Source organism: Oryctolagus cuniculus, chromosome 7 (genome assembly GCF_964237555.1).
Source record: "Oryctolagus cuniculus chromosome 7, mOryCun1.1, whole genome shotgun sequence".
Lineage (NCBI taxonomy): Eukaryota > Metazoa > Chordata > Mammalia > Lagomorpha > Leporidae > Oryctolagus > Oryctolagus cuniculus.
In genome coordinates, this window is record NC_091438.1 from 151,569,112 (window position 1) to 151,579,249 (window position 10,138).

General features: G+C 59.7%; 1 long non-coding RNA gene across 1 annotated transcript; it reads left to right on the forward strand.

The window, feature by feature from the left end:
- The first annotated feature begins 7,520 nt into the window (after nt 1–7,520).
- On the forward strand, nt 7,521–9,748 carry LOC127493641 (uncharacterized). The gene is made up of 2 exons (XR_011390046.1): nt 7,521–9,380; nt 9,630–9,748. It is a non-coding gene; the product is annotated as an uncharacterized lncRNA (long non-coding RNA).
- The last annotated feature ends 390 nt before the right edge of the window (nt 9,749–10,138 follow it).

The window sequence follows — 10,138 nt, forward strand, 5'->3', positions numbered from 1 at the left end:
CACCCACACCACTGCACCATGATTGGCCACACCCAGGAGACCCCTAAAACACCACTGGTCACACCCAGACACCCCAAAGGATTGTGATGTTGGTGACACCCCAAAGGATGAGCTTATGGTTGGTGACACCCCAGGGCACCTTCACCGCCCACCTACCCCAGCGGGGGGGGGGGCGGGGGGATGAAAAGCCAAGCTGCACAACTGCTCTGCTTCCCCTCGGGGACCGGGGCTCAGTGCAAGGGACGGAAGCTCTGCTCGCCTCTCCGCTGGAGCCCACCTCGCCTGGGCGTCCCAGGCGTCGGAGCCTCACCGGACCTCTCATCAGGTGACCGGTCCACCCCTTCACCTCGCCGTACGTCTGGGAACGTCGAGCCTACTGCCCAGAGCGCCAGTCATCCCACGACTCCTGCCCGTAAGTGACTGTTCTGAGATCCGTCTCTCCGAGTGGTAACGGAGACTTTGGACTCTGGACTTTGACTTTTCGTGGCCATGGTACGAACCCTGAGAACGCAGCATTCGTATTGCATCCTTAGCCATGAGTGCTTAGACCGGTTATGCTTTTATGCTTTGCATGTGTTACACTTATTACTAGTGCTGGATAATTTTAGAGATTGTCTTACTCCTAGATGTGTGGACTAATGACATACTGAGTGGTATTGAGCTTTAGATGTGTGCATTGAATATATATATTGAGTGGGATTGAACAATAAAGTCTATTGAAAAGGCTATCCAATTCTGTGTGATTCCTCCCCGTTCTCTGAATGTCGCATTAGCCTTTTCGAGCTGCGTGACAAGTGGCGTTCACGACACTGGCTGACCAGCCTCCCAGCAACCCACTTCTTCCAGAGACTCCTGCTGCCTCCCCAGAGGACTTTGTCCTCTAACATCACGGGCCCCGGGGGCCGGCGTGGCACGGCGGGTAAGCCACCTCCTGCAACAGTGGGACATCCCATATGAGCACTGGTTTGAGTTCTGGCTGCACCGCTGGCACCCGTATTTGGTTGCGGGTTCGAGTCCTGGCTGCTCTGCTTCCAATCCTACTCCCTGCTAATGTGCCTGGGAAAGTAGCAGAAGATGGCCCAAATATTTAGGCCCCTGCCACTCCCAGGGGAGGCCCGGCTGGGATTCCTGGCCCCTGGCTTTGGCCTGGCTCAATGCTGGCTGTGAAGGCCATCTGGGGAGTGAACCAGCAGAGGAAGATCGATGTCTGTCTCTCTGTCTCTCTCTCTCGTCATTCAACATTTCAACTCACTCACTCACTCACTCTTAAAAAAGCCCTATTGAGCAGAACCACCGAGGACTTTAGGAGGGAGCCTGCGTAGGGAGGTGACGGCCCAAGGGCGTGAAGTTCCAGATGACCCCAACCCCGACAGCTCTCACCGAGTTTCTCTCCCTCTTGGAACAGAAACTGAGCGGCGAAAACTTCTGGATGAAAACCCTGACTCCTTTCCGTAGAATTCCCGGACTTCCCGATCCTCGCCCCAGGCGAAGGCTCCTGGGCAGTGCACGCACGCGCAGCGCGGGCCAACCCCCCGCCCCCACCTCCTCCCTGTCCACCGCCCTCTCTGATGCTCCCTTTTCTTCCCTGGTCTGAGAGAGCCCGCGGCCCTCTTTCAGCTTCCTTTACTCTGTCCCTAATGACACGTGCATTGCTTTATGGATTTCCAAGGACGTGTGAGGCAGGCATTTCCTGGTGACCGGCACCTGACCCTGGCTTGGCTGCGGCTCCATCACCCAGGCAGGTGGTTCTCCTATGTCCACACTGAAAAATGGATCACCTTTCAAACAGAGCCGCCGCTTCCGCCGCCATCACCAATGACAAACCTGACCTGTGTCTGGGGCACCCCCTGCCTGTGCCGCCACCTGCCCTGGCTGCACAGCCTTGTGCCAATCGCAGACGCTCCCAGCCCGCAGCAATCTGCCCTCCGCTGAGAGCCGTGCTGGGGGCTGAATTCCTGATGCACTCCGTCACACTTAATACACACCCAGCCCGGCAAGCACCTGGTGGCCCCATTCCACAGCCAAGAAAACTGAGCCTCTGAGCAGGGGGGACTCGCCCAAGCAAGAAAGCGGTGGCACTGAGGCTGGAAGTCAGGGCCCGGTCCCCAGGGTGCTGACTGCCCCATCGCAGCCCCCGGGGCCGACTGTGGGTCACCTGCCCAGCCAGAGCCTTCCTGCTGCCCGGGGCCCACCTTGTGTTTGCAGCCCTGTGCACCAAGCCCTGCTCTGTCTTGTTTATTCGCCAGCGTCGGGGGTGCCTCACTTGCCCTTCTCTGGGGAGCCTGGGCTCAGCACAGGCCAGGCACACAGCAGGCGCTCAGAGTTGCTTCAGGTCCCCCCTCTCCCTTTGCCTCCGCTCCTCTCTTCCCAGAAGTACTGACTTGGTGAGCGCAGTTGTCACAAAAAACTATCCTGAGGAGGAGGAAGTGTCCCCACTCCCACCCTGTGCGTCCACTCTGTACAGAGACCCGCGTCATCTGAACCACCCTCCCCGCCCAGGGCTGCGGAAGCCTTTCTCCGCCAAGGGCCGTTCGGATCTTTATAACATCGTTTGTGGGCCATACAAAATCAACAGCTTCAAGATTAGCCTGCTGGGTTAGCGTTGTAGCACAGCGGGTTAAGGCAGCGTCTGCAATGCCAGCATCCCCTACAGGCGCCGGTTCAAGTCCTGGCTGCTCCTCTTCCAATCCGCCTCCCTGCTAATGCGCCTGGGAAAGCAGCAGAAGTTGGCCCAAGTCCTTGGGTCCCTGCCATCCACATGGGAGACCCTGATGAAGATCCAGGCTCCTGGCTTCAGCCTGGCCCAGCCCATGTCTTTGTAGCCATTTGGGGAGAGAACCAGTGAATGGAAGATCTCTCTCTGTCTGTTCCTCCCTCTCTGTAATTCTGCCTTTCAAATAAATAAGTAAATACTTTTTAGAAAATACTTAGCCTGGAGCCGGTACTGTGGTGTAGCAGGTTAAAGCGCTGGCCTGAAGCGCCAGCATCCCATATGGGCGCCGGTTCTAGTCCCGGCTGCTCCTCTTCCGATCCAGCTCTCTGCTATGGCCTGGGAAAGCAGTAGAAGATGGCCCAAGTGCTTGGGCCCCTGCACCTGTGTGGGAGACCTGGTAGAAGCTCCTGGCTCCTAGCTTTGGATCGGCATAGCTCCGGCCATCGTGGCCATCTGGGGAGTGAATCAGAAGATGGAAGACCTCTCTCTCTCTCTCTGCCTCTACCTCTCTCTGTAACTCTGTATTTCAAATAAATAAAATAAACCTTTAAACAAAAAAATAAAATACTTAGCCTGCTCTCCATTTATTGGAATTGGAGTCTTGCCCACGGTCGCCTTGCCAGGGCCCAACCCAGTGATGCTGCCCACGGGCTGGATGTTTCCCACACCTGTGGCCTATACCCATTACAACCCTAAAGAAAGCAGCGAGAATTCTGGGTTGTTGAGTATTTAGTGTTCCTGCAATTGACGCCACCGTTGAAGCTGCGACCCGACACGCCTAGAGTCTCGTGTGGCAAGCAGCAGTCCCTCCTCTCCCTTCTTTCTCCTCTCCCTCGGTGTTTTCTGAGCGGCCTCCCTGTGCTGAACCCTGAGCTGAGGCCAGGGAGGTGCCTCGGCAGCCTCAGCTCCCCGGGTGTGCACCGCTGGGTCCGGGTGACGGGCTGCCCCTCGATCGGCCTGTGTGCCCTTTGTAAGACAGGAGTAGTGCCTGGGCCGGCACCTGCGTTTTCTCCCCTCCTGAAACAGAAGGAAGCGGACCTCGGACAGGGTGTGATTTACTCTCAGGCACTGTGGGGGAATGAGGAGGCCATGCCAAGATGGCACTGGCAAGCGAGCGTCAGTTACTCAGGAATGGCTTCAGAACCCACTTGGCAAAGGAGCCTGCCTGGCGACAGGCTGTGACTGGTTAGGGCATAGACCGCCCCTTGACTGGATTGGCTGCCTCAGCTATATAAGCTGCTGCTCCAACTGAAATAAACGAGTTTGCGGGCTGCTCACCTTAGCCCACTTTCACCCGGCTCCTGGGGTCTGTGTCGTGACTCCATGCCTCTTGCCCCCATTGTGCTCCTCCTCTCAGAATGAATCCACAGCAACAGGGCAGCAGCCCAGGGGTCCCGGGGCCCCCACCCCCGGGCACAGCCTGGTGTCCCCGAGGATCCTGCGTCCTGGGCAGGCGAATGCTGAGTTCAGCCGCAGACTCGCCTCCCGGGAACGACTGCTGGGCTGAAGTTTCGCTGCAGTTCGTGAACACCAGATCATAGCAGGGGCTTTTCAAATCACAGAAAAGTACAATGAGTGGCTAGAATACCGTCAGCTGCCGCTTGTCCAGTACTTACCGCCTCCGTTCTGTGCTGTCACTGAGTCTATGATGATGTCTGCTTTGGCCCCAAATTAAGTTTCACCCACATTCACCAAAGTCCCCTGGGAAGGCAGCTGATTGCAGTGGGAAACTGCCCCAGGTGGCTGCGAGCCTGGTCCTGACTCCCTCCCTCCTGCTGTCCACAGAGCAGCCCTGTCCTGGTGGTGGCACCTGGCCCCAGTCCTGCTTTCCCAGGCCACAGCAGAGAGCTGGACTGGAAGAGGATCAGCCGGGACTCGAATTGGCACCCATATTGGGATGCTGGCACTGCAGGAGGCAGCTTTACCTGCTATGCCACAACACTGGTCCCTCTGTTTTTTTTTTAAGATTTTATTTGAAAATCAGAGTTACAGAGATAGAGAAATCTTCCATCCACTGGTTCACTCTCCTAATGGCCACAATGGTGGGGCTGAGCCAGACCAAAGCCAGGAGCCAGGAGGCAGGAGCCTCTTCCAGGTCTCCCATGTGGGTGCAAGGGCCAAGGACTTGGGTCCTCTTGCAGCTTTCCCAGGTGCATTAGCAGAGAGCTGGATCAGAAGAGGAGCAGCCGGGACTTGAACTGGCGCCCACATGGGATGCCGGCTTCCTAGGCAGCGGCTTTACCCGCCGCGCCACAGGGCCGGCCCTGCTGTACGTTTCTTTAGAGTCACCTCCATCGTGGTGACTTCATTTTACAAACAGAGAAACTGAGGCCCAGAGCTGAGACTTGCCTCGGTCAAGGTCCAGAAGCTCGAAGGGGACAGAGTGGGACCTGCGCGCGGGCCAGGGCTCAGCCCGGTGGCGGCCTTGGCACTGCCCCAGGCCGCCAGCTCCCCTGGCGGTTTGGCGGGTTCGACAGAAGCAAAAAGCCCAGAGTTTTGCGCGCGCTCCGCAGCCGCTGACCTCACCTGGGCCGCGGTGAAAGGCTTAGCAGAAAAGAGCTGAGGAGAGAATACTTTCACAGTGAATGAGCTGGCCGGCCCGCGGCCTGACTCACCCAGGGTTTTCACTTTATAAGGACGTGAGCGGGCCTCCCGCCCCTGCCCCGGGTGTGCCTCGTGCCCTGTGTCCCGGTGTGGGAGAGGCTGGGTGACGTGAGCCCAGGCTGAGCGCTCGCAGCCCTGGCTGGACCCCGGGCTCTGCCGCTGCGTGTCCTGGCCCTGCCCCTCCTTGCGCCCAGCCCGTCTCCCCAGGTGGCCCCAGCCCGCGCCTGCAATCCCGGTTGCGCTAATAACTCCCCCAGATTTCAGGAGCACCCGGCTCCTGCCAACCTCGCCTAATCAGGTCTGGGGGTCGAGTGTGTCCCCGAGTCTCAGGTGCTCACAGCCACCGCCCCTGCCAGTCAGCCTGGCTTCTTGGCCACCGCCCTCCTCTGGAAGGCCATGTGCCCTTGAAGTCCCCGATTGGCTCTGACCCCAGGAGCCGAAGTCTCCTGCAGGGACGCCCAGGGGCTGTGCACTGGGGCTCCCCGCCTCCCTGCGCCCCTGTGCTGAGTTCCCAGCCTGCCTGCGCTGCTTGGATCTGCTGGGGGCCACGTCCTCCCGGGCACACACACCTGGCTCCCTGCCCTGGTTGTGTTCCGTCCTCTTCTCGCACGCGGGCCCAGGCTGTGTTAGGGTCCTGGCAGCCGCCTCCACGTACCCCTGATGCTTCTTGCAACCACGTGGCAGGCCACGTTATAACCCATCCATTTCAGAGCTGGAGAGGCTGAGGCCCGTGAGGTGAAGGCATCCGTCCATGGCCTTCACCTGCAAGGTCAGGTGGGGAGGGGTCGGCAAAACCCTGGGAGCAGGAAGGGGCCCGGAGGCATCTCAGGAATTTGTGGGAGCCCTTGCTGCTGATCCTCCAGGTGTTTGTGCTGTGCCAGAGCAGGGTAATGATTAAGCCAAGTGTTGGGAGGGGGAGATAAGGAGGGTGGGTTGTGGCGCAAGGAGAGAGGCCAGGTGTGAGCAGAGCAGGGACCCAGCCGCCCCCGCTCAGGGAGCCGGCACCTGGCGCTGTCTCTGCCGCCAGTGGCAGCACCCGCTCTGCAGGCCTGGAGCAGGCTGAGGAGTGACACCGCAAGGTCCTGGGCTTCTGCGTCTGGGCTGAGCTGGCGAAGGGCCCTGGTGTTCTGACCGGGCCAGCTTCTCCCAGCAGCCTGCTCTACGAGCAACATCAGTGCCCCTGTCCTGTCTGGGGGCAGACCCCGGGGCTGACCCCCACCTGTTGAGCCTGAGAGAGTCGTCTCTCCTCTCTGGAGCCCAGGGTCACCCGTAGCCAGGGGTCTGACGTCAGCCACATGGTAGGATTTGTAGCAAGTCTCCAGCAAGGCGGTGCACGATGACGCAATGACGTCCAACGGTTTCCGAGCCGTGATCCAAGAGCCAGAGGTCTGGAGCGGGGCCCGAGTGCCTGCCTTTGCAGCGAGCTCTCGGAGGCACCGATGCCCAGAGCTGGGACCACACTGTGAGTCGTGAGCTGCGAGATGCAGGCTGGGATGGGGAGCAGGAGCCACAGAAGTGCCTGCGGGAGGACCGGGAAGTGGGCGCCATCGGGCTGCCGTAGCAGATAGGAATGAATGAACCTATTGTTTTATTGTTCGACCAGGAAACGCCTCGGTGAAAGGGGTGGGGGCGTCAGTTCCTGCACGGGGAGACTGGCCAGGGTCTTTGCACCTCAAACCAGAGAAACTGTGGCTGCTCAGGGTCTAAGACAGGGCCCTCGCCCCAGTTCAGGGGTCAAGGGTCAGGGGTCAGGGGACGCCAGCAGAAGGTAGGGGCCATCTAGCTGGGTGTCCAGCAGGTATGGGGACAGCGGTTACACGGATGTGCACAGTGGACAGAATCTGTCTCTGTGTCCCCATGTCACGGCCTCCCGTGGAGGAAGGTGCCAGGCGGGGAGGGAGGGGTCACAGCTCTGTATCATTCGTGCTGCGTGATGTCACCAAGGGACAGCCCCCTTCAGGGCCTTGGTTTCCTCTTCTGTAGCCAGCAGGCGATGGTTCCCACTCTGAGTGCTCTGGGGAGGTGGCTGGCCACTCTGGCAATGGGGACAGTCCTGTCCCAGCAGGAGGCTCTGTCTCCCAGGGGCCTTCATGGTGGGCGGGGAGCCCTGCGCTGTGCTCCACACACCTTCCCGCAGCCCCCAACCAGGCCTCCGGGCAAGGGTCCCAGGGCTTGGTTGTCCCCGCCTGGCAAGAACCCGGCTTCTGGCCAGGATAACAGGTTCTGGGCACACAGAGCCCTCCTGGGCCAGAGGGAGGAGAGTCGGAGCAGAGGCCACTGTCCTGCCCCGGCTGACACCTGGTGGCATTCCTCCCCCCACCCAGACCTGGCTTCAGAGCTGCCCCTGGGTCTCGCCCCCTTCCAGACCCTGCCCGCCCGCACCTGCCTGCACACTGTTTGTTTATGCAGAGCAGGCAGCAGGTGGGGAGGAAGAGGGTGTGAGACCTGCCAGCAGATCTGCTCCCGGAGCCCGCCCCTGGGAGGCGCTTCCTGGGACAGGGGACTCAGTTTCAGCGCAGAAGCAGTCCCAGGAAATCCGCAGGGGCTGGCCTCTCTGCTCATCCCCGTGAGCCTCAACTCACTCATCTCTAAGATGAGACTGAAGGCCAGAATTGGGATGCAGTGGGTTAGGCTGGGTCAGGATGCCGGCATCACTGTGAGCGCTGGGTTGAGTCCCGGCTGCTCCACTTCCAATCCAGCTCCCTGCTAATGTGCCTGGGAAAGCAGGGGATAACGGCCCAAGTGCTTGGGCCCCTGCACCCACCCACATGGGAGACCCAGATGGAGCCCCTGGCTCCTGGCTTCAACCTGGCCCAGCCCAAGCCATTGCAGCCATTTTGAGGAATGAATCAGCAGGTGGAAGACCTCTCTCTCTCTCTCTCTCTCTCTCTTTCTCTCTCTCTCCCTCTCTGTCCATCACTCTACTCTGCTTTCACATACGTAAACCCATCGCTAAAGAGGAATAAAGCAGAGAGGGCCGCCGTGTGTCGGAGGCGCCAAGGGCACAGCCCAGGAACGCCGTTTGCCCGCGGGGAGCCCTCAGCAAGTTCGCTCCGCCTGGAGGGAGCGCAGGGCTTCAACCCTGAATTCCTCACCTCCCTGCGCCCAGGACCTCTGCAAACCAACCACAAGCGGGTCTGCAACTGAGAAATCATCACACCTGCCTGTTCTGCTACTGCCTGATGTCTTTTGATTGACAAACTTGAAGCAATGAACACGGCCGGTTAGTAAAGTGAGGCAGACGGGAAACCAGGAGGCCGGGCCCGGTCTCCGCTCTGCACCAATCTGCTGTGTGACCTGGGGCAAGTTGCTCTGCCTCTCTGGGCCTCAGTCTTCCCACGAGCAGAATGGAAGGGTGAACAGGGGGGCCCCAGGTGGACCTCCAGCTGCAGCACTCGGCACCCCGCTGTGCTGATGGTCGCTGCCCAGGCCCGTTCAGGGGGACAACAACGGTGGAGGGTGAGGAGCCAAACTCGCTCGCCCTAAGCACCAACCAAAACCCGGCATCAGCTGGAAACTGACAAGGGCATCTTAGAGCGAGCGCAGCCAGCTGGCGTGGGCAGCTGGTCTCCTGGTGCCTTGTCCTGGCAGCCGGTTCCTCACTCAGCGGCTCCTTCACACCCCCTTCATTCGTTCATTCATTTGTTCAGTCAAGTCAGTGGTTCACTGAGAGGCATCATAGCACACTGAGTGAGAGGCCAGTCTGCCTGGGTTCGAATCCCGGCTCTGCCGATTCCTGGCTGTGCCGCGACTTCTTTGCGCTTCCGTGTCCTCATCTGCTAAGCGCAGGCACGAGAAGTGCCCGCCTGGTGGGGGTTTCGTGCTAAGGGAGGGAGTGTGTGCAAATGCCGGAGCCCTGCCTGGAGCGTACCAAGGGTTGTATACACATCTGCTGCTGTTGTTTGTTTATTCTTTTGTCATTTCCTAAGAGACGGTGCCACGGCGGGCCCTGGGTTGGGCAGCTACCAGGGATTCAGACCTGAAGGGCGATCCCTGACCTTGAGGAAGTCGCAGAGGGCGAAACAGGCAATTATCAAGCTATGAAGTCAGTGTTATGGAGCAGGTAAGCACAGGGCACCATGGAAACACAGAGGCGGGGCACCCGGGCTGGACGGGCTGGGCTGCAGATGAGTGTGTGTGTGTGTGTGTGTGTGTGTGTGTGTGTGTGTCTGGGAGGGCTTCACGGCAGAGGTGGCTCTAGCTCTGGGTCTCATCAGTCTGGAAGTGGAGTGGGTGAGCGGACGGCAGCTCGGGGAGAGGCTTGGAAGGGAGAACGCAGGTGTTGAACAACAGGCCTGCTTGGGTGTGGCAGGCGGGGCGTCGGGGCCACTGGAGGTTCCCGGACTGCGGGGAAGTCAACACTGGATCAGCTGGGCGAGTGTCTCCCGCTCTGAGGATCACGCTCAAAATAAACCACAACAAGCCCCCTTCCTGGCGTGAGACTTCTTCATGGCTAAATGATTCACATGCACTCACACAGACACAGCGTGTGTGTTATAGACACACACAGACAGGAGAACTGAAACCCTAGCTCGAGACACAGGAAAAGACATTCTGCGCTTGGTCGACCTTGAGCCAACGGCTCTTCTCTCGCACTCCCAGGATTGCACCCCACACCCACTCCGAGCTCATTGCTGTGTACCGCGGGGCGCCCCAAAGAGGGGAAGGAGGCGAGCAGGAGCCCGCCTGGGCGTCGCTTCCCCTGCCCACCCCCCGCCGTGGCCCTGTGAAGCTCAGCTGCTGTGTTATTCTCAATGCAAGGGGCGAGTCCCTTAGTCAGCAAAGCAGGGGACCAAGCCCACATCTACCCGGATGCAGGAA